Below are 24,144 nucleotides of genomic sequence, written 5' to 3'. Positions count from 1 at the left end.
TTCTTTTCTTTTCCGCGTTTATTTATCTCGCACACACATAAACACAGGCTGGTAAAAGACAACTAGATTGCTAGATTGTAAACCTGGAATGTACAAACACACAAAACTCAAAATTAGCTTAAACAAATCCACGTTCCTTCTTAAACACTTATAAAACACACTCACCGACACATCATCCCTGTCCTGAAGGTCAATGTAATGAAAAATGAAACTTATTGATTAATTAGGGGAAGCTAAACCCTTCCCACCCCATGCATGCAGCACGTGATAAATGAATGTTAGGTAAATGAACAGCTAGACCTACAAAAGTTATACACATGACATAAAGTTTGGATGTAGATTTCAGGGAAATAGTTCATTTAATACCAGAGGCTTGTTTGTGCTTTGCAAAGAAACTTAGCTCCTCAAAGAAGTGCATTTTTCTTTTTTTTTTACCATTGCAAAATGCTTGGTGTGTTTATTTTGCATTATTATGCATTTTTTTATTTTGATTTTTTTGTGGGGTTTTTTTTTCTAATAAAAAAAAAAAAGATTTTCCTATTTCTATTTATTTTAGTTTATTTATTTATATATTAATTAATTAATTAATTAATTAATTTATTTATTATTTATTTTTTTGTCTCATTGTTTTTAATACAGATTCCAAATGTTATAAACCATTTCTGGTTATTTATTTTTCTTTTTTTCTTTTCTTTTCTTTTCTTTTCTTGTTTTTGTTTTCTTTCCTTTCTTTTCTTTTCTTTTCTTCTTTTTTTTTTTTTTTTTGAAGCACACTAAGTGTAGCTCACATTCTGACCTCAGCAGTAATTGTATCACCCAGCCTCTACTCACACTAGGGAAGGTACTGAATTGGATCCTTTTATAGGTACAGATCACTTTACATCTGTAGTACCCAGTACCAATTCACGTCAAATCAAAGGGTACCATGTTTAGGCACCTTAACGCCTCCTCATGACTGTGAGGGAGAGGAAGACTAGGTGATTTTCCATGCTGGACATGAACACAGCATTGCAAGGCTGTATATTAAGTATTGCATATGTTAAATGAGATCAAATTATTATACAAATTGATATTTATCACCACATAAACACACACAAAAGTACTGAAAACTGGTACATTAGAGGAAAGATATGGATTGCCAGGTACGAGGCATTGGTATCGTTTCAAATGTGAAAGATACCCAGCCCTTACACACTCACACACACACACACAAACACTCTGTCTCTCTCTTCACATGTCAGTCACATGATCTTTCTGCCTCAGACTCGTCTCTGGACCTTAATCCTGTTTTGTTGAATCGTGCACCAGAAAGTGACTCTTGAGCTCTGGGTTTGAGAGAGGCTGGAGAGGAGGAGGTATGAGCAGCGTGAGCCAGCTCCCTCTCACACACACACACACAGACACACACCCTGGATTTCATTTTGCTCTGACATCTGATATAAAAATAATAAGAAAGAAATGACTATCTGTGGTCAGGCAGGAACCTCCATCATATCAGAGACGGACCACACCGTCTGGACCAAACTGATTTTTTATCAAAGGCCAATATCAGCCAGAGCATCGGCCTGACGCGCTCTAAGCCCCGCGCTGCTCTCAGAAACTTCTCCCAGCAGGGGGGAGGCGCTGCCACCGGCTTCCTTCCTCTGTGGGCTTTTTCTGGGACAGACTTTTATTTGACAGCAGTTCCACTCGAGTAAAGACTTGTAAGAGGGGGTCGGCTCCTCCGCTTCGACTTGTTTAAACCCAGAAACCGCAGGGATTAAACTTCTGTCATCACAGCCCTGTCCTGCTCTGAGGGACCCACACACACATGGACCAGACACACACATGCACTGGACACAAAAGCTCTGTAAACACACACTCAATCACATGAAACACACAACCTCTGCAGTACGATGTGTTTCCCTCAGAGGAGCCAAAACTCATGCAGAGCTTCCTGGATGTTCTTGACAAGAGGTGGCAGTCCTGTGTGCGCGTGTGTGTGTGCGTGTGTGTTGTAAAACTTTCCGTGGGCTCACACCCTGCACCTGTGTAGCAGAGTGGAACTGAGAACAGGCTCCTCGCTGCCTCTCTGTCCACACTTTTGATGCTCGTAGAGCAGCGGGAGTGAAGGGGCTGGCTCCACACCATTAGGCCGGGTGAGGGTGAGGGGAGCTGGGGAGGCTCCCTTGATTCTGCCCCTCGTCTCAGTGCAAACCCCCTTCTCCCCCTCCCACCCCTTCAGGACATCCAGGAGCTAGCTAAGGGGCCGTCCGCTGAGCTGTCACCTGCCAACTGGAGGCCCTTAGCGGGACGAGGAGAGAGGAGACGGGAAATACAGAAGCAGGAGCAGAGGGAGGGGGGAGGGGGGAGGGAGGTGTCAGTTGCCAAACCTCAGCCTGTGTGTCCTCTGATTCCTCCTTTAATGAGACGCTGCTGGAGCAGCATGAAGCTGTGGAAGCGAAACTCAAATTCATCCATAATTTAGGCCTTTCTCTTATTTCTGCTTTAATTCACAAAAAAATAACAACAGCCAAAAACTCCAGCAGGAACAAACGGCCATTACAGCTTTATGTTGTTTAATCTTGTTTTTTAACGGTGTATTCTGGGTGTGCTGTTGTTTTTAACATAGATCCAAAGGGAACACATGCTGTCGGCTTGAGAAAAGGTAGTTTTGAAGGGACATGCTGAGATTTAGTTGTGATGGTGTGGTTTAGAAACACAAAGTGATACGCTGAAGATGTTGTGTCAATGTGATGTGATGATGGGGAACTATCATAGTGACTTTATATTAAAATTCCATTCATATTTTGACGTATTGTCAGTGTTTTTAACTGCACAGGTGGGTGTTTGGCTGGACTGTAACTGCTTTAAACAAATCTTCAAGCTGTTGCACTGTTCTCTGAAGCACTTTGTCCAAAGAGTTTTAGTAACTCAATCTTTAAATCTGAAAAAAAAAAAAAAAAAAAAAAAAGAAAAAAAAGAAAAAATAAATAAATGTGTTATGATAAACCTCAAGCTGGAGTCTGGAGGAAAAGTTTGTTTGCATCGTTCTCTATATATTAAGCTGGACTATAAACCCATCAATCACAGCAGATACACACTTTACAGAGATCTTGTTGTTTGCTCAGATTTAAGGGGAAGGATAAATTTAGAGATACGTAAAATAAGTTTGAAAGAAAAAAAAAAAAAAAAAAAGAGAGACAACAAAGTTCCTTTTCAGGTCTTGTACCCAAATCTGAATGCCAGGAGCTCTCAGGTTCATAACTCTTCACCAGCTGCAGATGGTTTAAGCTATCTGACTTTAAATCTGTGTTTCATAATATTATCAGCTTCAAAGCAAAATCCCGGTTGGAGAAGCATTATTATCATGCTGTATCGTCATACTAGCGCAGGTTTGCTCGTGGATAGCACAAAATCTCACTCGCATTGTCCTGTTTTCAGCCTGATGAATATCAAAGAAAAACAATATTTAAATATAGGAGAAAGGAGAGATCTTAAGAGCAAGTAAAACTATAAAGATGGTGATAACATAAAATATACAAATTGTAAGAATATGAAAGTATCAAAAAGTCACCAAATATTTTATTTCCAGACATGCAGCCTCTACTTAGAGCTCAGCTTTAAGCTGCAATGACTTTTAAATCCCTCCTGGTGGTTAAAGAGGAATCTTTAACTCCTCTAAAGACTTTACCTGTATTTTACAAATTACCCATCCTTATTTATTTATTTATCTATTTTGAAATAAAATTTGAATTTACAGTTGAAATTTCCCCTCAGAGTTGAACTTTGATTTGTATCAGTGACTGACGCTGACAGAAACAGGACTCAGACACAGCTAGCTTAAAACTGCAGACGCCTCTGATGGTTAAAAAAAGAAGCACATCGCTTCCAAACATTTTTTAGGTTGGATTAAAACTTTCTGTTTTTATATTATTTATCAGGGCTGAGAGTTACGTGTGCTGACTTCCATTGATTAATTATAGAACAAAATGTGTTTAAAAAAAAGGATTCATTTAGAGGCAGTTTGGAGTTATACTCCACACACAACACAGAACATTTTTGAATGCACGAGTTCCTGGAAGACCAGTTACAGCGATACACAAGGTCCGAGGACAACCAGGCCCTTTGTGAATTTCTTGGCCTAGTTATTGGTCGGTTACTTTTGTTGGTTAAGGGAAAATGTAGGTTAAAAATGAAGGGATGTGTGTGTGTGTGTGTGTGTGTGTGTGTGTGTGTGTGTGTGTGTGTGTGTGTATGTTTTAAAGCGTTACTGCATTAGTGTTAATGATAGGAGCAATAGTTAAGTGTTGACAAAAAGCCCACAGACCTTGGATTCAGTGGCTGAGTCTTGGAAATACTATATATTCTAAATGCATCAATGTTTCTTACACTGAACCTTATTAAAATAAAAGAATGAAAATAAATAAATAAAATAAAATAAAAAGATAATTGATTGAAAACAGGCAGGATTTTGTTGTTTAAGCTTCTGTATATGTTTATTCATTGATTCAGTCACTCTCCAAAATCGATAAATGCTGCTTCTCCTGTCGAATATTGATGCCATTTAAATGGGAGTAAATGCAATTAATTACAAACAAAGCCTCTAATTAATTCTTTTTTTTTTTCATTAAGTCCCACTACTACTCTCTTTTGTTCTATTTATTGTCTTTAAAATGTTATTTTTTAATTTTTTTTATTCATTTTTTTATTTTTTATGTAACATTTAGTTTATTGGTTTGGTGGGTTTGAAACTGTTTAAAAAAAAAAAAAAAAAAAAAATATATATATATATATATATATATATATATATATATATATATATATATATATATATATATATATATATATATATATATATATATATATATATATATATATATATATATGTTTTTTCTGTTGAAGCTAAAGTATTTTCAAATTGATAATTCCTGGTCGAGGGAAACAATGAGAGGGAAACAGTGAGAGGGAAACTCTGCAGACACTCCTGATGGAGACGAAGGGGACTGACTCAACTCTGTGCAACAATCAAAAACACAAATGTTTCCTGAATTAATATAAACTTTACATCTTACTTCCTAAAGGGACAGAATATTACATCTTATCAAGTATTTTTGTCACATTTTAAGTGAAAAAGATCTTGATATACTTGATATAAGCCACTTATAACTTACCAGTCCAGGAAAAAAAAAAAAAAAGCTTTGTTTCAAGAAACTCGAAGACAAAAAATAATCTGCCAATGAAACAAGAAAAATTCCCTCAGAAAATTTGCTTTAAACTAGATCAATGCCATGGTATAATAACTTCCATTCCATTCACTTGGCAGATGTTTTTTCTTGTTACAATCAATTCAGACAATTCAGAGCTCATTTTATCTTTAAATGACTTAAATTCAAACATTTTTCTGGACTGGTCAGGTAAATGTGGCTCACATGAAGTCTAAAAAGGTATTTTCTACTGATAATAAGACAAAAACACTTGATAAGATTTCAGTTTTTTGGCAGTGTGCTGCAGGACGCCAGGGTTTAAAACATAAAACCATAAACCAATCAGCTCACAGATACAGCTGGCTTCTTGCATCTTTTAAAAACACAGCCTGGATGGTGAAAATTAGAGGAAACAGCTTCTTTCTGTTCTCTGGCAGTAAATTGATTGTAATTTCTCACTAAGAACACAAATGCATGTGCTGTAAATCAAACTCTTTGTAAAAAACAAAAAACAAAAAACAAAACATCCATCTGCTCATCCCAAGATTTATGGATTGAACACTCAAACAGCTGATTATTTACTCCTGGATCTGCAGCTCTTGAGTCTAATTGAAAGCTCCTCTGTGAAGATTTCAGAGCGAGATCGTGTTTGTGATTTACAGTGTTCCTGTTTTAAGACTTTAAGCTGCTTCAAATCCACTCAAACACTGCGATGCATGCATGACAATTTAAACAGTAAACACGCTTTGCAATGCTCACATGAACGTGCTCTCTCACACACACACACACACACACACACACACACACACACACACACACACACACACACACACACACACACACACACACACACACACCGTGCACCGTGCAGAGTGCAGCCTGCTGCAGAGTCCGATTAAAGCTGGCCAACTAATTAAAGTTTTTTACTCCAGCATGCATCATTAGAAGTGCTGCTCAGGGTCTGTGGATCAGAACACTTATTATTTCCATTTGGCAGAATAATGCATCCCAAAATAACAGCCTCCTTGATGAAAACAAAACAAACAATAAGGTTAAAAATAAGCTGTCAACATGTTTTGCACACACTCAGTAAGTTAAAGAAGCAAACTCTTTTTTTTCATCATTTAGCTGTGGGAGGCTCAGCGAGCAGCTTCAGCCTCATGAAGTCCTGAGATAAGAAAATGCCAACTAAATATTACAGTTTAATCTGATTTAACTCCCAGTATTTATTCTTTATTTTAGCCTCTCTAAGACTAAATGAGAGCGGGGCCCGGGCAGCGCTCTGCAGCTCGCAGCTAGAATAATTATGACCATGAGATAGAGTTAAGTCAAGTCAGTATTATTTTTACAGCCCAGAATTAAAGTTTGTCGCTGAGGGCTTTACAATCTGTACAACAGATGACACCGTCCTCAGAGCCCCGAGTCAGATAACACACCGACGCTCCTCCTGCTCCTCCTGCTCCTCCTGCTCCTCCACAGACACACAAGCAAAGATTTCAGGTGGAGAGAGTTAAAATAAAAAATGAAAAACAGGTGTAAGAGATAATCATACATGTACTTCTTTGCTTCATTAATATTGTTTTATTTCTTTCTTTCTTGCAAAAGTGACAGAAAATCAAACTCACCCTCACAGGTTTTAATTTCACTGCCAGCTGGGTGTATGTGTGTGTGTGTGTGTGTGTGTGTGTGTGTGTGTGTGTGTGTGTGTGTGTGTGAGAGAGAGACATTTTATTTTTTTTCCTCACTGCATTTACCAAATGTCCTCAGATGACCTCACTCGAGCAGCACTGGAGGAACAGCACAGTGCATGTGGCACGTTCAGCTTCTGGCTTTTTTTCCCATTCTTCTACCAACAGCTGAATTCAAGCAAAAAAATATTTTTTCTAAAGGTAAACAAAAGTATTTCTCTTTTAAATTTAATACATTTAATGGGAATATTACAAAGTTTTTTTTTTGTTGTTTTTTTTTAAACTTAATTTTTCTTTCCCACTTCCCTGCTGCTCTGTTTCTGTGCATGTTTCATCTGTTTTCATACTTCTTCTTCTTCTACTACTACTACTACAACTACTACTACTACTACTACTACCACTACTACTACTACTACTACTACTACTACTACTACTACTACTACTACTACTAATAATAATAATAATAATAATAATAATAATAATAATAATAATAATGTACACCTAATAAACTTTTTTTCTTATAACTTTTCAAAAAATGTAAATTGGTGAGTAGTAAAATAAGATTTCACTTTTAAACATCTGGAGAAAATAGTGAACAATGATAAAGACAGTGTTTTCAATAACAGAATAGAATAGAAAAGAATTGAATTGAATTGAATTGAATTAAATTAAATTAAATTAAATTAAATTAAATTGAATTGAATTGAATTGAATTGAATTGAATTGAATTGAAATGAATTGAATTGAATTGAAATGAAATGCATGAATGCTTTTTTTTGTCATTATAAAAATGTAAAACTAAATTGTCAAAGCTTTCCTTTATAGTGCAGCACACAACAAAGAGAGAACTAAAGACACCTCTCTCTTGCATTGAGGTCAGATGTACAGTGTGCGGGGATAAATATATATTGTAATTGTATTATAGAATGTGTATAACAAAGTTAGACTCATTAAAAAAAGTCATTTAAAGGAGTCTGAACATGTAAGAATATCATCACTACAGCTGAGTAATAGTAGTTTAATTTAATAAATTATTATACACTGATATTTATTCTCTATAATTGAAGATATACATGTTGCGCCTAAACATAACAACAAATAACTTTAGTAGCTTTATTGAAAACTGACTCATTCTCTCTGAAATGTCTTTTAATCTTTTGATGGACATTTTTGCATTTTCATTGATTTTTTTTTTATGTAGATTTATGTTTTAATGTTTTCTTCTAAGTTCATGTGAGTTTATGCTGCAGAACACAGCTGCACCTTCACACAGAGCAGATTTCTAACACCTGTACGTCAGTTCATCCCCCAAAGCTAACACAGTTTTCTCATGTTCATTTTCTGTGTTCACTCTTTTTTGTTTCTTACCCTCTTCACGTTTCCCCCTTCAGTCCTTCACCACATTCACCTCCGTCATTCGTTCCTCTCTTTCTTTCTTTCATTTTTTCTCTTCCCTGAGGCTGATGATACAGCGAAGATAGCATTTCTAAACTCTATTCCTATCTATAATTTAAAAAAAAAAAAAAAGAAAAAAGAAAAATGTAAAGAGTTTTTGGTCCCTTTTTCTTTTGTCTCATGTGAATGAAAATCCATCCTCCCTCTGTCACTGGTGGAAGTGGTGTTACTGGTGTTACTGGTGTTACTGGGAGGGTTTGGTGCCGCTGCAGAAGTTTCCATCGTCTCTTCCTCTGTTGTCACATCAGTAGATGGCGCTAGAGAGCTGCTGGTGGCAGGGCTGTCTCTGGTTTACTGTACTACAAACACACACGCTCTCTGTCTCTCTCACACACACATACACACACACACACACACACACACACACACACACACACACACGCACACACACACACACGCACACACACACACACACACACACACACACACACACACACACACACACACACACACACATACACACACACACACACACACACACACACACACACACATGCAGTGTCATATCATGCTCATGTATAGTTTAAGGGCGCATACGCAGACGATGCAGAGCGTCTGAGGGCGTGAGGTTACACCTCAGACAGTGACTGCTGTGTGTGTGTGTGTGTGTGTGTGTGTGTGTGTGTGTGTGTGTGTGTGTGTGTGTCACGCTCAGAGGCTCACACACCTTTTGAATAATTCTGTGTTTTGTTTTATTTCTTTAAAGCTCCTCCTCTCCTCAGCAAATTTTGGACCCTTTAAAATCTTGAATCATCACTTTCTGACAGAAAAGCAGCTTCCCTCAGAGAGCCACAGTCCTCCTCCTCCTCCTCTTTCTCCTTCTCTCTTTTTTTATCACCTTTCCTCCACCTGAAGAATGAAAGGAGGTCAGGTGGATCAATCTGAAATCACCTGCTGTACGATACGGCAGCTTTGTTTCACTTTTCCTGACTCCTCTCTCTGAAACGGGAGTGACCTCAGCTGACTCCTCTCTCTCCTCCTCTCTCCTCCCCTGCAGCTCCTCCGTCGTTCAATCAGCAGCTTCTGAAGTGAAGGAGAGGAAAACAGCACGTGTAAGTCAATTCAATTTATTCCTCCCTCTTTTTTCCCTCTGAATCCCGCCTTTTCCCCTTTCTCTTACTTTCATCCTCCTCTTTCCTCTTTCCTTCCTCTTGGTCCTTGTTTGTCTTCCCTTTTTCTGCTCACACTTTGCTCCCTTCTTTCTTTCTCTTTTATAGTTATTCTGCATCCTTTCCTCACCCTTTGTCTTCCCCACTTCCCTCCTCTTCCCTCCTCTTCCCTCGAGCTCCTTCCTCCTCTTCATTTTTCTACCCTCCCCTTTTTCCTCCCCCTCCTGTTTTCTCTACTTCAAACCATCCTCTTCCTCCTCCCTCTATGTCTCCATCCTTCCTTCCTCCCTTCCTTCCTCCCCTCCTCACCCTCCACACCCCTCTCTTCTTTCACCCCTTGCGTCATGCTGCTATCCCATAATCCAAAGCTCCACAGAGGGGTTCGGCTCCCTACCCGCTGAACCCGCCCTCCTATAGAGGGTATCAAGGGGTGTGTGTGCCTGTGTGTGTGAGCCAGTGTGTGTGTCTGAGCTTCCAGCAGTGGACAGCATTGTTGCTTAGTAAGAGACAATATCATCACTCTGAGGTGTGTGTGTGTGTGTGTGTGTGTGTGTGTGTGTGTGTGTGTGTGTGTGTGTGTGTGTGTGTGTGTGTGTGTGTGTGTGTGTGTGTGTGTGTGTGTGTGTGTTTGTGTGTCCGGGCTCAAGCTGCAGTGTGTGGACAGCTGTTGGTTTGTCACAGATGATGGTTGATAGCAGACAGAGTGGAGTGAGAGGTTGGAGATCAGATCATTTCTCCTTAAAGCAGTCAAAAAGTGAGACATCATAAAGAAAAAAACACCAAAGAGCAAAAATGCTGCTTTATGAAGATGTGATGCATCAGTCTTCAGCCTGTTTGTGTAAGGAATAAAATCAGTGCATGAGGAAAGGGGTCAGAGGTTTGGACACACACTCCTGAAGCTCTCAGCTGGTCTCTGCTGCTCCTGTTTGATGAACCTCTGCCTCCTTCATTCATACTGCTTCACTTCTTTCTCTACTGTTCCTCTCTAACACCACAGGTAAAAATCTGTTCACTGAGAATCCGGAGAGGCCTTATTTGACTGAGAGTAACCATGGATACATAAGGATAGGTACTTAATTATGTACTTTTATTGGTACCAACTTCATTCCATTGGTAGTACTGAGTACATGTTCAGATAAAATCCACAGAACCATGTTCAGGTACCTAGATGCATCCCTCTGACTGTGAGGAAGTGGAAGAGCAGGTAAATACAGCATTGCTGGGTTATATATTGAGGAATTAATGTTTAACTGAAAAACTTTGATATTTTATAATTAAGCAAATTAATATTTATCACCACATAAACACACAAAAGTACCGGAAACTGGTACCATTGAGTACCAATACTGATTCCCAGGTACTGAGCAGTACTATATCGTTTCAAATGAGAAAGGTACCTATCCCTTTGGATACATGACCTTTGATTTCTCCATTGCACACTCTGGTTTGACAAACTTCATGTGAAGTCTTTGATTTCTGATTTATACCCTCCTAAGACCCAGCGTCCACATCTGTATACATTACATTTTTTCCTCACTGAACCACAATACTTCATTCAAAAAAAAAAAAAACTTGGTATCGCTTCATATTAAGGTCCTGTAATAAGCATTAATAAGACCTTTGTAAGTACTTATAAGATGCTTATTAACATTATCATTTGTTTATAAGACTATATAACTGCTTAATAAGTGTTTAATAAGGTCATTGTAAGGGTGAGGCCCCACAGGTTAGGTTTAGGCATGGGGCCCTGAATGGTTAGGTTTAGGGGAAGGGCTGGAGTAGGGCTCATGTGAGACAAAAGCAGAAGACAAAAAACAAAGAGGGTTAGGGTTAGGTTCCATATAGCTTATACATTAAGTTGTCTTGTAGTAACTATTACAATGACCTTATTTAACACTTATTAAGCAGTTATATAGTCTGATAAACAAATAATGTTAATAAGCATCTTATAAGTACTTACAAAGGTCTGATTAATGCTCATTACAGGACCTTAATATAAAGCGTTACCAAAAACTTTGACCTATTGGTCACATTTAAGGAGAGACAGATACAGAAAATTGGGCTTTTGGTATCAGCTGATACAGATCTGATACCAGTGTGAAATACTAATCTGCATGTCCTACTGTGGGATCAGACTGGTAATGTTTGGGTGAAAGGCAAAAAACTATTACTGAAGTACATATATATATATATATATATATATATATATATATATATATATATATATATATATATTTTTTTTTAACTATAAAAGATTTAATTGTTTATGGCAAAACAAAGCTTCAGAATGTAAAGAAATTATTTTTAAATTCTAATCTTTTATACACTGTAGAGTGGTGAAAAAGTAAAAATCAAAGACGGTGCATCAGAGGCAACAATTCAACAAACCAAGGAGCGCCAGAAAAACACAAGAGCAGATCTGGTTACCTGGATCAGCACCATGGATCAGCCTCTTTCCACTGATATGGATCCAGTTTTGAGGGGCACCGATACATCAATACCTGATACATGGATCAGCATCGGTGCATCCCAATATATAAGGACACTGCCCAGGCCAAGTTCAGTTGGTAGACTTATTAGGTCTTACTTATCCCAAATAGCAAGGAGGAATCAAACATGCAACCCAGAGAAAAGCTCAGGTCTTAGGAGGATACTTGGAAATGACCTTTTTTTCATTTTCCTATTCAAAATGGAGTTGTTTTTTTAGAGGCGGACAGCAGCTGCAGGGTGACGTTTGCTTGAGTGAAAAAGAACGAGGTCCAGCAGCTTTTTCTGACATATTCATGGAGCTTTAAAGTAACTTCTGAATACTTTGTGTGTGAACTCTTTCTTTGAGTAATTTCTGTAAAATCAGTCCCTCAGAGAGCTCAAAGCTCACCTGTCCCTCAGGTGTCTCTGATCCCAGATGATGAGTGGTCAGTTTTCTGCAGTGTTACCTGCTGCGTAAACATCAGCAAACTCTGTTCTCCAGTAGGGGGCGATATGGAGAAAATATGACAGGATGGTTTTATGGCAGGATCAGGATCTGGATTGGATCAGGACTGTTTTTCAGATTCAGACAATTTTGACCTAAAACAACATCTTTAGACCCAAATATTTCTGATTTCCTCTTCCTCAGCTGTGAGAGCTGTTGAGTTTCTGCAGAATGCACAGAGCTGTAGTTTTATACAAGCAGCCTGTGCACAGTCCAGATGGAGACTTTGGTTTGCGTCTTTACAGAAAATGTAAATGTTTTCATCTTCTAGTTAACAATTCAGTTCAGTGACACAATTAAAACACTTGGAGTTTTATGCAGAACATAAATTTTTCTCACTTAACATCATTACAGAAAAGTAAAACACATGAAAACAAATTCTGACACACATTGATGGAGGTCTCACACAGTGTCGTCCAGGTGGAAACCAAGCAGGACCAAAGTCTGTCACACTGGACTGAACCTAATGTCTGTTATAAGACGCTGGTCACACACTTCTAAAAAGTCTTTATTTCTTGTCAGCTTCAAAGAGTTTTTACGGGTTTTGTTCAGCCTCAGACTGAGGCGGTTCATGTTCCTGAATGTGATGTCTCTCTGAGAAAATCTCTGCAGGTCTCTGGTGGATCAGACCTCAGCGAAAATGCACATTTTCCCATCATCTCATTTCTGGTCAAAATATCTCATCACACTAATTACTAAACACAACACAGTGACAGATGCAGAGAAAAAAAAAAGAAATATGGCATGAACTATTGGAAATGAGTGCAGCAAATGCACTTTTCTTAACTTTCCCTCTATAAATAAAGCAGTTGTGGGATTTATTGACATATTTTGACTCTAAGTTTGATGAACAAATTCTAAATTAATTAAATTAATTAAATTTTGCTATGTGGTGCTTTTAAAAGGAAAAAAAAATCAGAGGCTATGCTTTCTGCTGTTTACAGTAAGTTTAAAGTAAACTTTGAAAACAAAGGTATTGCTTTATTTAGTTCACTTTCATAAAGGCTTCTGAATGATCCACGGTCTGTATGTGCTCTGCTCTGGGTCATGTCTCGGTCTCTGTTGATGTGGTCTGACTCTAACACTCCTAACACAAAGCACTGCCCTGCCATTAGTACAAATAGTTGAATCGGAATTGCCATTTCAGGGCATGCACTCAAATAATGGCACAATAGCCTGTGATTTATGGTTTAAATACCTAAATGTTCACCTTTGTCTTTACAAACATACCAACACCTCTGACGCACGTCTGTGCTGACTCTGTGAAAAAAACTAAGTGTCATTTAACTATTTTTTTGCCTTTTTGACGTTCTTCATGATATGTTTCAACAGCACAAAGAGTTTTATATAAATTAGACCTCTTATTGGTAAATGTTCAAACCCCTTTCCTTCAAGATTCTGCTTTCTGACTGACAATTTTAAGGAATTTGCTTCAGATCTTTCACTGAGACATTTATAAGGCTGGGACTCTATTTGGTTCACCTGCAGGTTACTGATGTAGTGACTGACACTCGAGTGTAAAGCCTGTCGCTCTTCAAAAAAAAACAAAAAACAAAAAAAACAAACAAACTCTGATCACATTTAGATTTAGATAGTGAAGAAATAAACAACAGTTTTTCTCAGATCACCCCACCCTACTGTAGGAAATCCCCTCTTTTTGGTGATATGGAGGGATCATAATTTGTGAATGTTGTCTGAAGGAAGAAAGACTGGTCACTGACTGGAGCTGCATGGCCATGGATGATGAGAAGTTTTTTGACTTTTATCTGTGTGAACCTTGTACTCCATCTTTCACTGTAACACGTCTTATTGGATAAATGAAACCATCCATTCAACAGAAATCAATCCATTGATAAGCAGAGCAAAATAATGTACCTGCACCAAGGTGCAGGGGCGTATTACCGTTTTTTAGACTGGGGTGCCCTGACCACCTGACCAGGGCATATATATATATATATATATATATATATATATATATATATATATATATATATATACATACAGCAGCATCCCAGAATCAACAGGCTACAGCTATAACAAATGACAACACTGTTTTTTTTTTTTGTTAACTTACACAAAAGTATAATTATTATTTTTAAATCATTTAAAACGAAAATATAATCAAACAGCAGGCCTACTATAGAGCGCCAAAATTAGTACTGTACAAACTTTCTTTGGTTAAATTTTGAAATTAATAATGTATACCTTTTTGTTTTGTTTGGTTTAAAAAAAAAAAACAAAAAATGAAATCACTTTTTTTCTTAATGCATAAATCTTGGTACGTATTTAAGTTACAGAATCAACAGGCTTCAGCTCAAACATATATATATACATATATATATATATATATATATATATATATATATATATATATATATATATATATATATATTAAAAAAAATTTTAAAGATGAAACTTAAGTAAAACAAATCCCAAAAAACTAAAATTTAACTGATCATTGGGCCTACTGTTGTGCGCCAAAAAGTAGTATACAAAAATAGCTGAATTTCGAAAATTAAAAAAAAAAAATCAAAAACAAAAAAAAGAAGCGGTATTGTGTTTAATCGAAAAGTTCATATTTTAAAGTGTCCAATAATACCTATAGGTGTCTCAAAAATCAAGCATGCAAAATCATATTGTTTTTTTCTATTGTAGAACAGCGATTTATTGACCAAGATAATCACAATCAACAACTTTAAATTTAAATCATGCTGCTCTACCTGGAATTTGAGGCCAAAGCTGACTCGTGTCTGTTCCCATGTGTTTTTTGTTTGTTTGTTTGTTTGTTTGTTTGTTTGTTTGTTTGTTTGTTTGTTTGTATGTTTTTTTGACTACATGAAATTATCAAAAAAAAAAATCATGACTGAGCATCAGGGATGATTAACGAGAGGAACTCACAGAACAGACACTGAAAAGAAGACAGAGCCGATCCATGAGTCTGATTCAACAGGTGAAACGACGTTCACACACCGTGCTCAGTGATCGATCCCTGGGTTTGTTTCTACCGTCTTCACCAGTGATCTGCATGCAAACTGAATCTAAACCAGGATCAGCCTCATGAGTCAACACACAGCGTCGGGGTGTGACTGTGCTGCTGCTTCATTATGTGTCGATGAGGAACGGGGGGGTTGCATGGTGAGGGAGGGAGAAGTGTTGTGTGTGTGTGTGTGTGTGTGTGTGTGTGTGTGTGTGTGTGTGAGCGTGTGTGTGTGTGTGTGCCAGTCACCCCAGGGTGAGGGGATTAAGTGTGAGCCAATGCAGTAAAGGTTAGCGCTTGGTCTCTCACTGAGGCCTCTATCACACACACAAATCTCTGAAAAGATAAAGACAGAGAGGGAGAGGGATGGCATTATTACGGCCCTCAGCCCAACAACCCCAGGGATGAGTTTCCACAGAGCTCATCAAGTCGCCGGCAACACGGATAACATCAGCTCACAGATGCTGCAGACACAACGTAAATGAGCTTCACTGCAGACCAAAATTATTTCCAACATCTTTTGAAAAATCAGTTCACATTAAAAAAAAAATGGGATGGATTAATTTTCTTTTTTCCCTGAAGAGTGGAGTTATTTTGGCTTTTGAATTTCTTAAGTTCATGTAGCGTGGCGGACATTTTGGGGATTTTTTTGCACCTCTTCTGCGTTCCTACAAAATGGCGGAGGGGAGGATTGCAGCGGGATGAACCACCGAGGAGGTATGAGCGTGTTTGATGCTGCAGGAGTGTGTGTGCATGTGTGTGTGCAGCAGCTGGCTGCAGCTTTCAGGTCCTGCTGGTTTTGGTCTTGTGTTGGGTTCTAGATCTAAATTCTGCAGACCCAGCACAGAAACGCCGCTCCTTTTGCCGTTTCTTTAACTTTTTAATTTGTCAAAAGCAGAAAATCTTTTTCCTGATTCTGTCCTCTTTCTTAAATCCCCTCTACGTTAGAGGAGAAGTGATTGTGTGACAGAAAAGTCGCCTCTGTGCCTCAGGTGTGAGAATGGATTCAGTCAGCAGGTGCTGGAGAGAAAGATGGGTTCCTATCACGGTTGGAGCTCTTGTGGAGCTCAACAAACACTTGTCTTGAAGTGGACTCTTAAACGCTGAGTGCCATTGACGTCTTCATCCTCTTCCACTCTGTCATTGTTGGAGGAATCACTCTGTGAGAGGCCCTCACATTATTCCTCCCAACGCCTGACTTGACTCTGTATTGATGCGATTATTACCATCCTCACCTCACCGTCACTCCTCTTGTTTTGTTTCCACAAAGAGCGACTGTTTTCACACAGCAGTGTTTCATTACCGTGAACTAAAGTCGCCCTGACCTCTCAAGGTCTGTGTCCTGAGAGTCATGACTCTGCGTGAGGAATGATGAAGCAGTACAGGACAAAACCACGTGAAAACTCTCTAAACTGGAGTAAAACTGTAGTTTCTGTTCTTCAAACAAGCACCTGAACCTCACACCACCGTGCTGTCACATTTTGTGCTCCAACAAATCACCAATTTGGCCGAAATCACGTTTATTTAAATCCAATTGGAAATCTTTGTTTTTTGCCGTCTTGGTTCGTTTTCAGCAGCTACACTTTGTGAAGCTGCTTTTACGAGAATTTAAGGAGATGTTCAACCACAAAGATAGAAAATGTACATCAAGAAAATCTCGTCAAATCAAAATTACTGGTGGTGTAAAAAAAGAAAAGGAGCAACAGAAAATTCCGCAAACAGTGCTGGGAAAGCATCTCCATCCAAACATCTGGAAATATTTGGATTTCTACCCAACATAATTTAAAATTCGCATCATAGATCTCTATCGTGAAGAAAAGACACTAAAGTTTGCATCATTCTTGAAGCTTTAGATCAAATTTTCGTCATGTCGTCCATGACACTGTTTTAGGATTTTAGGGAGGGGTAGAGCTGGAAACACAGGCAATGTTGAACTGTTAAACCAAACACAGCTCATTACAATTCTTTTTTCTGTCCGTTGTTTTCAAATTGTTGGAAATTAATTTTTAACCCCTCACTGTCTGAATTAATTTACCATTATAGAAAAGAAAAGATCTTGTGTGATTTTGCGGATGCTAAATTGAGTGTGGATTGTAAATTTAATTATAGTTCATACAATAGTTATAAATAAGTTATAAGTTCACCCACTGCCCATTATACAGGAACATAGTGCACGTGATATGACCCTCAGTATGTGTAGAATGTGAATCAATGGGCATTAGTGGGATTCAAAGGTCATCTTAGATGTATCGAGACCTGACAGGGTATGTCGCCGATTTGTGACATCACAGGGTTTACTTGAATTTTCATTCTTTAAATGCGGTGCCTTTTGGGTCATAGAAATGGTAAAAAAAATAATAATAATAATCCTTTTAAAAATTTTATTTTGATGTCTCTTCTTAAATTACATGACTCTAAGCTTTACGAAAAGCATAAAGGTCAATCTCAATCTGCTAAATTTAATATATATTTTTTAAAGTTTTAAAAATATAAGTCACAATGGATGTGTCCACTGTGTTGTGTCCACCGTGTTATCCAAATAAGGATAACATGGTGGACAATAACACCATGGACATTTTACAACACAAATAGCTTTTAGCATAGCTTCATTAGCATTTAAGCTAACAGGATTCTGGATGGCTGACAAGATATCAACATTTCTACCCAGGAACCTTTTAAAATTATGATATTTGATCATTTTCTTCATAAAACTGGGACACACGGTGGACATTTTATGATTAACCACATTAGATCTTCATCATAAAAGAGTAACTATAATAAAATGAACAAAAGAAAAGTGAGTAATCTTACCGCTGTTGAATTTCCCTCCTCTGGAATGACATCACATCAAAAGACTGCATCATGCTGATGTGGGTGGAGCCTTCTTAGAGGTACAGTAACTTAGGATAACACGGTGGACACTAAATCCAGGGACAAATATTAAACTACAATTTTAGACAAAAATATAATTTTTGTTTAACAAAATAATTTTCTTGAACGAAACAGTGGAAAGGGCACTGGGGACATGGCAAAATAGCACATTTTAATTTTTTAAACGGTATTTTAAAAAAAACTGTTTCAGTTTTATGAGTTATATCCTTGTGTTTTTAACAGATAATTAGTGGAATTTCACTAAAATAAAAAGTTATATATATATATATATATTCTATTATTTTCAGAAAATACAGCATTTAGGCTGGGGATGCAAAATGCACGGCATTTAAAGAATGACCCTGCAGTACTATGTTTCTAAATCCTAGAATAAACTAAAAATCTTGGCAGATAATCTTTTCATTCAGTCTCAGATTTCCAACTCTTAGCGAGCGGTGAGGTTCCAGCACTTTCTCCTGTTTTGCAGCTTCAGTTGAAAAAAAGTCGAGCAGTGACCTATTTCTTCTTGCTGTGTTGCATTGCGGGGATTCCAGCAGCCAATCACAGCTCATGGTGCCAAAAAAAAAAAAAAAAAAAAAATGGAAAAAGAAGGTGGTTGTATTTTGACATTATAGTGTGAAAGTGGTGAAAATAAGTGAGCAGGTGCCTTGAAGTGTTTTTTTTTTTTTACACCAAAAACAGTTTGTGAGCATCTGAACGTGGGTTGTGGGGCTGTTTTCACCGTCTGTAGAGCTGGACGGTGAAGTTGGAACAAAGAGGTGACCACATAAAGACACACTCACAGACTCATACACACTAACTGAAAAATGTTAAATCTGAAATATTAAATTCATGTTTTTTTGGATTTGTGGTGAGTGTCAATCTTCAGTGAAACTTGCTCCGCTCAGTGTGTTCAAACCAGAGTTTAGTGTACGGATTCTCTTTGAGAGCTCAGCTTCACACAGCATCAGTAGGAGACGAGTCAGAGAGTCAAACAGCTCACTAACAGATTCGACCAATTAATTTTTCCAGTGCAATAGCAGAGCTCAATCACATTTCCTTCTACGATGTACGGTAAAAAAAAAATAGAAAAGAAGAAGAAAATCATTTTGTGTTGCTTTAAATGCTGAGGCAAAGGACACTTTCATTCAGCCAAAAGAAAACCCTGCTAACCACTAATTATTCCTTTCTAAATTCTGTTGTTATTGTTGATTAAAATTTCCGGCCTACATTTATTCATAACACCTATTCACTGTAAATTCACCTGTGCTTTCCACAATAACAGTCTTAATTTCAGGGTCAGTGTGAGGATTTTCTTTGACTGTAACCTTGAAGGGTAGCTCTTGGCTGTCCTAAAAGTCCACAGAAGTGAATGGTGTCATCACCTAATTTGCATAATTCACAATGTAAATGTGGGACACTGTAAGAGTGAGGGATAGCATCATTAAAGAGAGAACAACAAGTGACTCAAAAGAAAGGCTCCAAAAGTTGGTAGATACACCTGAAAAGAGTCGTCAAAGGGGCCTGAAAACTCCTGTATAAAAAACTTTAACTGAAAGATTTTATCATCTGGTTCCATGTGGAACCAGCTCTGACAGATTAAGACAGGTCATTCACCCTCACATACGTTATGGTGCTCTTCAGCTTTTTGCTGAAGGTTTTAAAACAGTCTCCATCATCCTAGAGGATTCATTAACCCTGATCTTATCACTGATTTAAAACATCTCCAGCAGAACTAAGATTATCACGGAGCCTGATAGAGTTTTAACCCTCTGAGCTGGAGAGTTAATGCCTTCAAATGGAAACATTAACCAGTCCATTCTTCACACTCATGATATAAGACCTGAGTCATTATACAGCATTAGAGGAAACCTGTTAAAGAACAGTTTAATTCATATAGTTTCACCATAAAGAAATCCTTAAGCAAAGTGATCACTGATGTCACAGCTCCATAAGGGAGGAAGAGGATTAACACCATGGAAGAAAGTTTGAAGATGGGCCTACCTTTTTTTTTTTTTTTTTTTTTTTTTTTTTGCAATTTTCATTATCTATTTTTTTTTAATTTATCCATTTTTTCATTCCTGAAAACTCTGATTTTGCTAAAAGAAAAAAAAAAAAAAGAAAAGAAAAAACAACAACAACAACAACAACAACAACAACAACACTGAACCTCCTGAACATTTTTCTTTCAGACTTAACTTTTTCTATCTGATTGTCTGCATGTGAACATATGTGTGGGTAGATAGATCGATTCATATGTGTTTGTGCATTTGGATCTATTATAAATTAATTAACTAGGTAAACTGTACAAATTAATTAGTATTATTTTACAAAGTGAAACAGTAACCGTCAAAACTTTTTTTTCAAAGATGTCTGATTTAGTGAAACAGAGTGAGGTCCAGCAGCTCTTACTGACATATCTTTGAACTGTTTAAGTGATATCTAAATGCTCGATGTGTGAACTCTTTCTTTTAGTGATGTCTGTAAAATCAGTCCCTCAGTGAGCTCAAACCTCCTTGTTCCACCATCCCAGACTGATGAAGTCAAAGCTCACCTGTCCCTCAGGTGTCTCTGATCCCAGATGATCAGTGGTCAGTTTCTGCAGTGATACATGCTGCATAAACATCAGCAAACTCTGCTTCTGACCAAGGAATATGTTCTCCATTAGGAGGCAGTATGGAGAAAATATATCAGGATGTTTGTATGGCAGGATCAGGATCTGGATTGGATCAGGACTGTTTTTCATATTCAGACTATTTTGACCTTAAACAACATTTTTAGACCAAAATATTTCTGATCCTACAGCCTGAAATGTTTTTCTGTTTCATTTCTGGTCTTGTTCCCTCTGATGTATTTTCTGAACTCAAAGAGTTCTCATCATGATGACTCCACAACAGCTGGAAGAGTTGTTGCGTTTCTGCAATATGAACAGAGCTTCAGCTTCATACAAGCAGCTGATGCTCAGTCCACATCATTTAGAACATGACTCAGTTCAGTGTCGTAATTAATACATCGTAAGATAAAAGCTGGAGGCCGTATGAAAATGGACCTGGGGCGATGCTTGCCCCTGGGCCTGACTCTGGACGTGCGTGGTGTAAGATGAAATATTTGTTGGTTATTTTGTGAGGCAAGGCAATGAGGCTTGATCTGTCCAGTGAGGCTATTCAAAGTGCTTTACAGAATGAAGACACAAATAAAAAAGGAGGAGGTACGATAAAAAGCAGGGCTCTTTGATTTAAAGTGCAAACCATAAGTACGTCATTTAAAATAATACTAAAAAAGTATGATAATAAAAATAGATTAAAATCAAACTGCATCATAACATTTTATATAAAGTTACATAGTGCAGTGTAAAACCTGTCATGACCTCCTGATGGCGAAGGCTAAAAAGCGTTCTCTCTGTTGTTGAGCTGCGTCACCAAGGCCTCTCACAACACGCCATCACTGGTGAGGTTGGACGCAGTGAGATAGCCATTTGGAATTTCCTCAAAGATCCTGAGGGTTACGGATCAAAAAAAAGTCCAGAGGTAGACCCAAAAACATTTCACCAGAGCTGAGTGGAAGGATCTGATTGGTCGATTGACACTGGACTATCCTGGACCCAGATTGAGGCAGTGACTGGAGCCGACTGCAGCCCAATAACCATCAGACTCCATCTGAGAGAGAAGAGCTTTAAAGGGGACATATCATGCTGGTCCCTGATTTAATACTTACATATAATATAATACATTTGAAAACAAGGCCTTCCACCCCCTGAATTTTCCAAAAATGAGATATTGTATTTTTTCTGATATTCTAGAATGAGATTTGATGCCTCTGAAAATAGGTCATTGCCAGTTGGCCGCGAGATTTCGACCATTGTGATGAAACGAGGATCCTTTCTTTTTATTGTAGTAATCTTATCTATACATGTTACAGTACTGGTTTGACTCACCACACTGAAGCGTCCTGAGATGATCTGTGTCGAGGTGGATTTTCTTCCTCCTGAGCTGCAGAACCGTCCGGGTCTGACTCGGGGTCCAATACAAAAGGACGTATCCTACACTCTGCCATTTTATTAGTGCTATCAATGCCTAACGGTGAAGTTTTGGCAAACAGCAAACTCGCTCGGTCTGCCCCATTCAATGTTGCGATTTTGTAAATACTGCCATGTTGCAAAAACTGCCCCCTGGCTCTACCCCCTCCGCCCCTCTGATAGAACTGACCAATCAGAGCACAAAGGGCTGTGACGTTGCGAGGTTACTGGAGGTCATTCTGGAAACGGAGCGTTTCAACGAGATCTTCAGAATGGCCTAAAATGAGGATATTGAGAACGCTATTGTGGGGCAATGAAGGAACTAAATGACTTGTACTGAGGGCAGAAATGCTTTATAGGCGTCCTAGTCTGGTATAGTGAAAAGGAGTTCCTACATGTCATAAACTCTGGCTCAGGTCCGGCAGCTCAACCTTGGATAGTAAGGTGCATTTTATTTGAATTATGATTGTTTTCAGCCACAGCATTTATCAACACCTGATCACTCAACTCTCTGCCAATTCCCACACAAGGTTGAGAAATGAGGGCCAGTGTGAGGAAATTTGAACTCAGATGTCTGAGTCTTGCCATGATGTAGTCCAGAGGATATACCAAAGTTACTGTCCTCCCGTTTTATTTTTTAAACATCACTTTGTAATAAGCAAACGATGTGAAGCCAGCTGAGCTAAAATCTGCTGCTGTTTTTCACTTTTGATTCTCAGACTGTTTCAGCATATCCATTCTGTTTTGGGTATTGAAGCAAAATGTGAAGGTTGTGTTTTGAAATTAAAAATCTTTTTCTCTCATTGTATTGAGTGCCACTGAGAGAAATGTGCAGAGTGAATGATAGGCTGTGAAATAATGAACTCAGGTTGGAGTGGATCTGACTCCACTGCACCAAACTGGGCTCAAACGAAGACTCAGCAACAGCAATAAGAGGCAGATGAGTTTCTATGACACAAACACAGATCGAAGCAAGTGCAATAACGTTTAAGAGACCCAGCAAAATACAGTCACTCCCTCAAGTCCTTTTTGTTCACTTTGATGAGGTCGGACACCCCAGGAGATTTTATAAATGAGATGTTACTGGACCATGTCCTGAGTCTGTGCATTCTGCAGCTTTAAAACCAACTTCCAGTGTTTTAAACTGTTGCATCCTGACCCTGCTGCAGAGAGGATTTATTCTTTCTGTAAGAGCAAGAGTCAAAGTACTGTGACGTAGTGAGGGGCAGCTGGTCATCCACAGTCTGAGCTGGAACCACTGCAGAGTTCCCACGGGCAATGGAGACGTCCTGGACGGGTGGGGATGAGGGGAGCCTTCTCTGGAAGTCTGACTGAGGTTCAGCTTCAGGTTCAGTGCAGACGTCCCTTCATGCAGAATGCTGAGATTCAAAGCTCAAATCTGCTGTTTCTCCAGTGTCCGCTTGACGCTGGTTCTAAAAGTACAGGAATCCACACACACACACACACACACACACACACACACACACACACACACACACCAAGCCAAAAAAAGCTGTTTTCACAGCAGAAATAAACATATTTGCAGTCTGGTATGTCCGAATTGCTGATTTCACTACAGCACACACTGTAGCACACAAAAGAGGGTGATTTTTTTTTTTTTTTTTAAATTGGCAGTTTAGAAGACAAGATTGTAAGTTCACACTAAAAGAGGCACACCCCAGCTCTTATTTCTATAGGGCACCCGAGAGCTCTTAGTGTGGAGACTATAAACCTGCCCCACCTCCAATAGGTTGGACTTTGGATAAAAGAGTAATGACCACAGGGTTGGGGTAAGGGTAAGATCTTAGGGTTAGGTCTTAGGGTTAGGTCTTAGGGTTAGGTCTTAGGGTTAGGTCACAGGGTTAGGTC

At 38.3% G+C, this 24,144-nt stretch overlaps 1 long non-coding RNA gene across 1 annotated transcript in view; it reads left to right on the top strand.

Annotated features, from left to right (window-relative positions):
- The window catches only part of LOC141801706 (uncharacterized), a 405,548-nt gene that overhangs the window by 123,669 nt on the left and 257,735 nt on the right, over positions 1–24,144 (top strand). Inside the window, exon 2 of the long non-coding RNA XR_012599426.1 lies at positions 9,327–9,381. This is a non-coding gene — a long non-coding RNA (uncharacterized LOC141801706). The remainder of the gene's footprint in view (positions 1–9,326; positions 9,382–24,144) is intronic.

The sequence above is a fragment of the Halichoeres trimaculatus genome, unplaced genomic scaffold, assembly GCF_033239565.1.
Source record: "Halichoeres trimaculatus isolate MK-OKI-2021-1 unplaced genomic scaffold, fHalTri1.1 fHalTri1_scaffold_2, whole genome shotgun sequence".
Lineage (NCBI taxonomy): Eukaryota > Metazoa > Chordata > Actinopteri > Labriformes > Labridae > Halichoeres > Halichoeres trimaculatus.
Note: the sequence above shows the minus strand (reverse complement) of the source record. Positions and strands in the feature narration are given on the sequence as shown.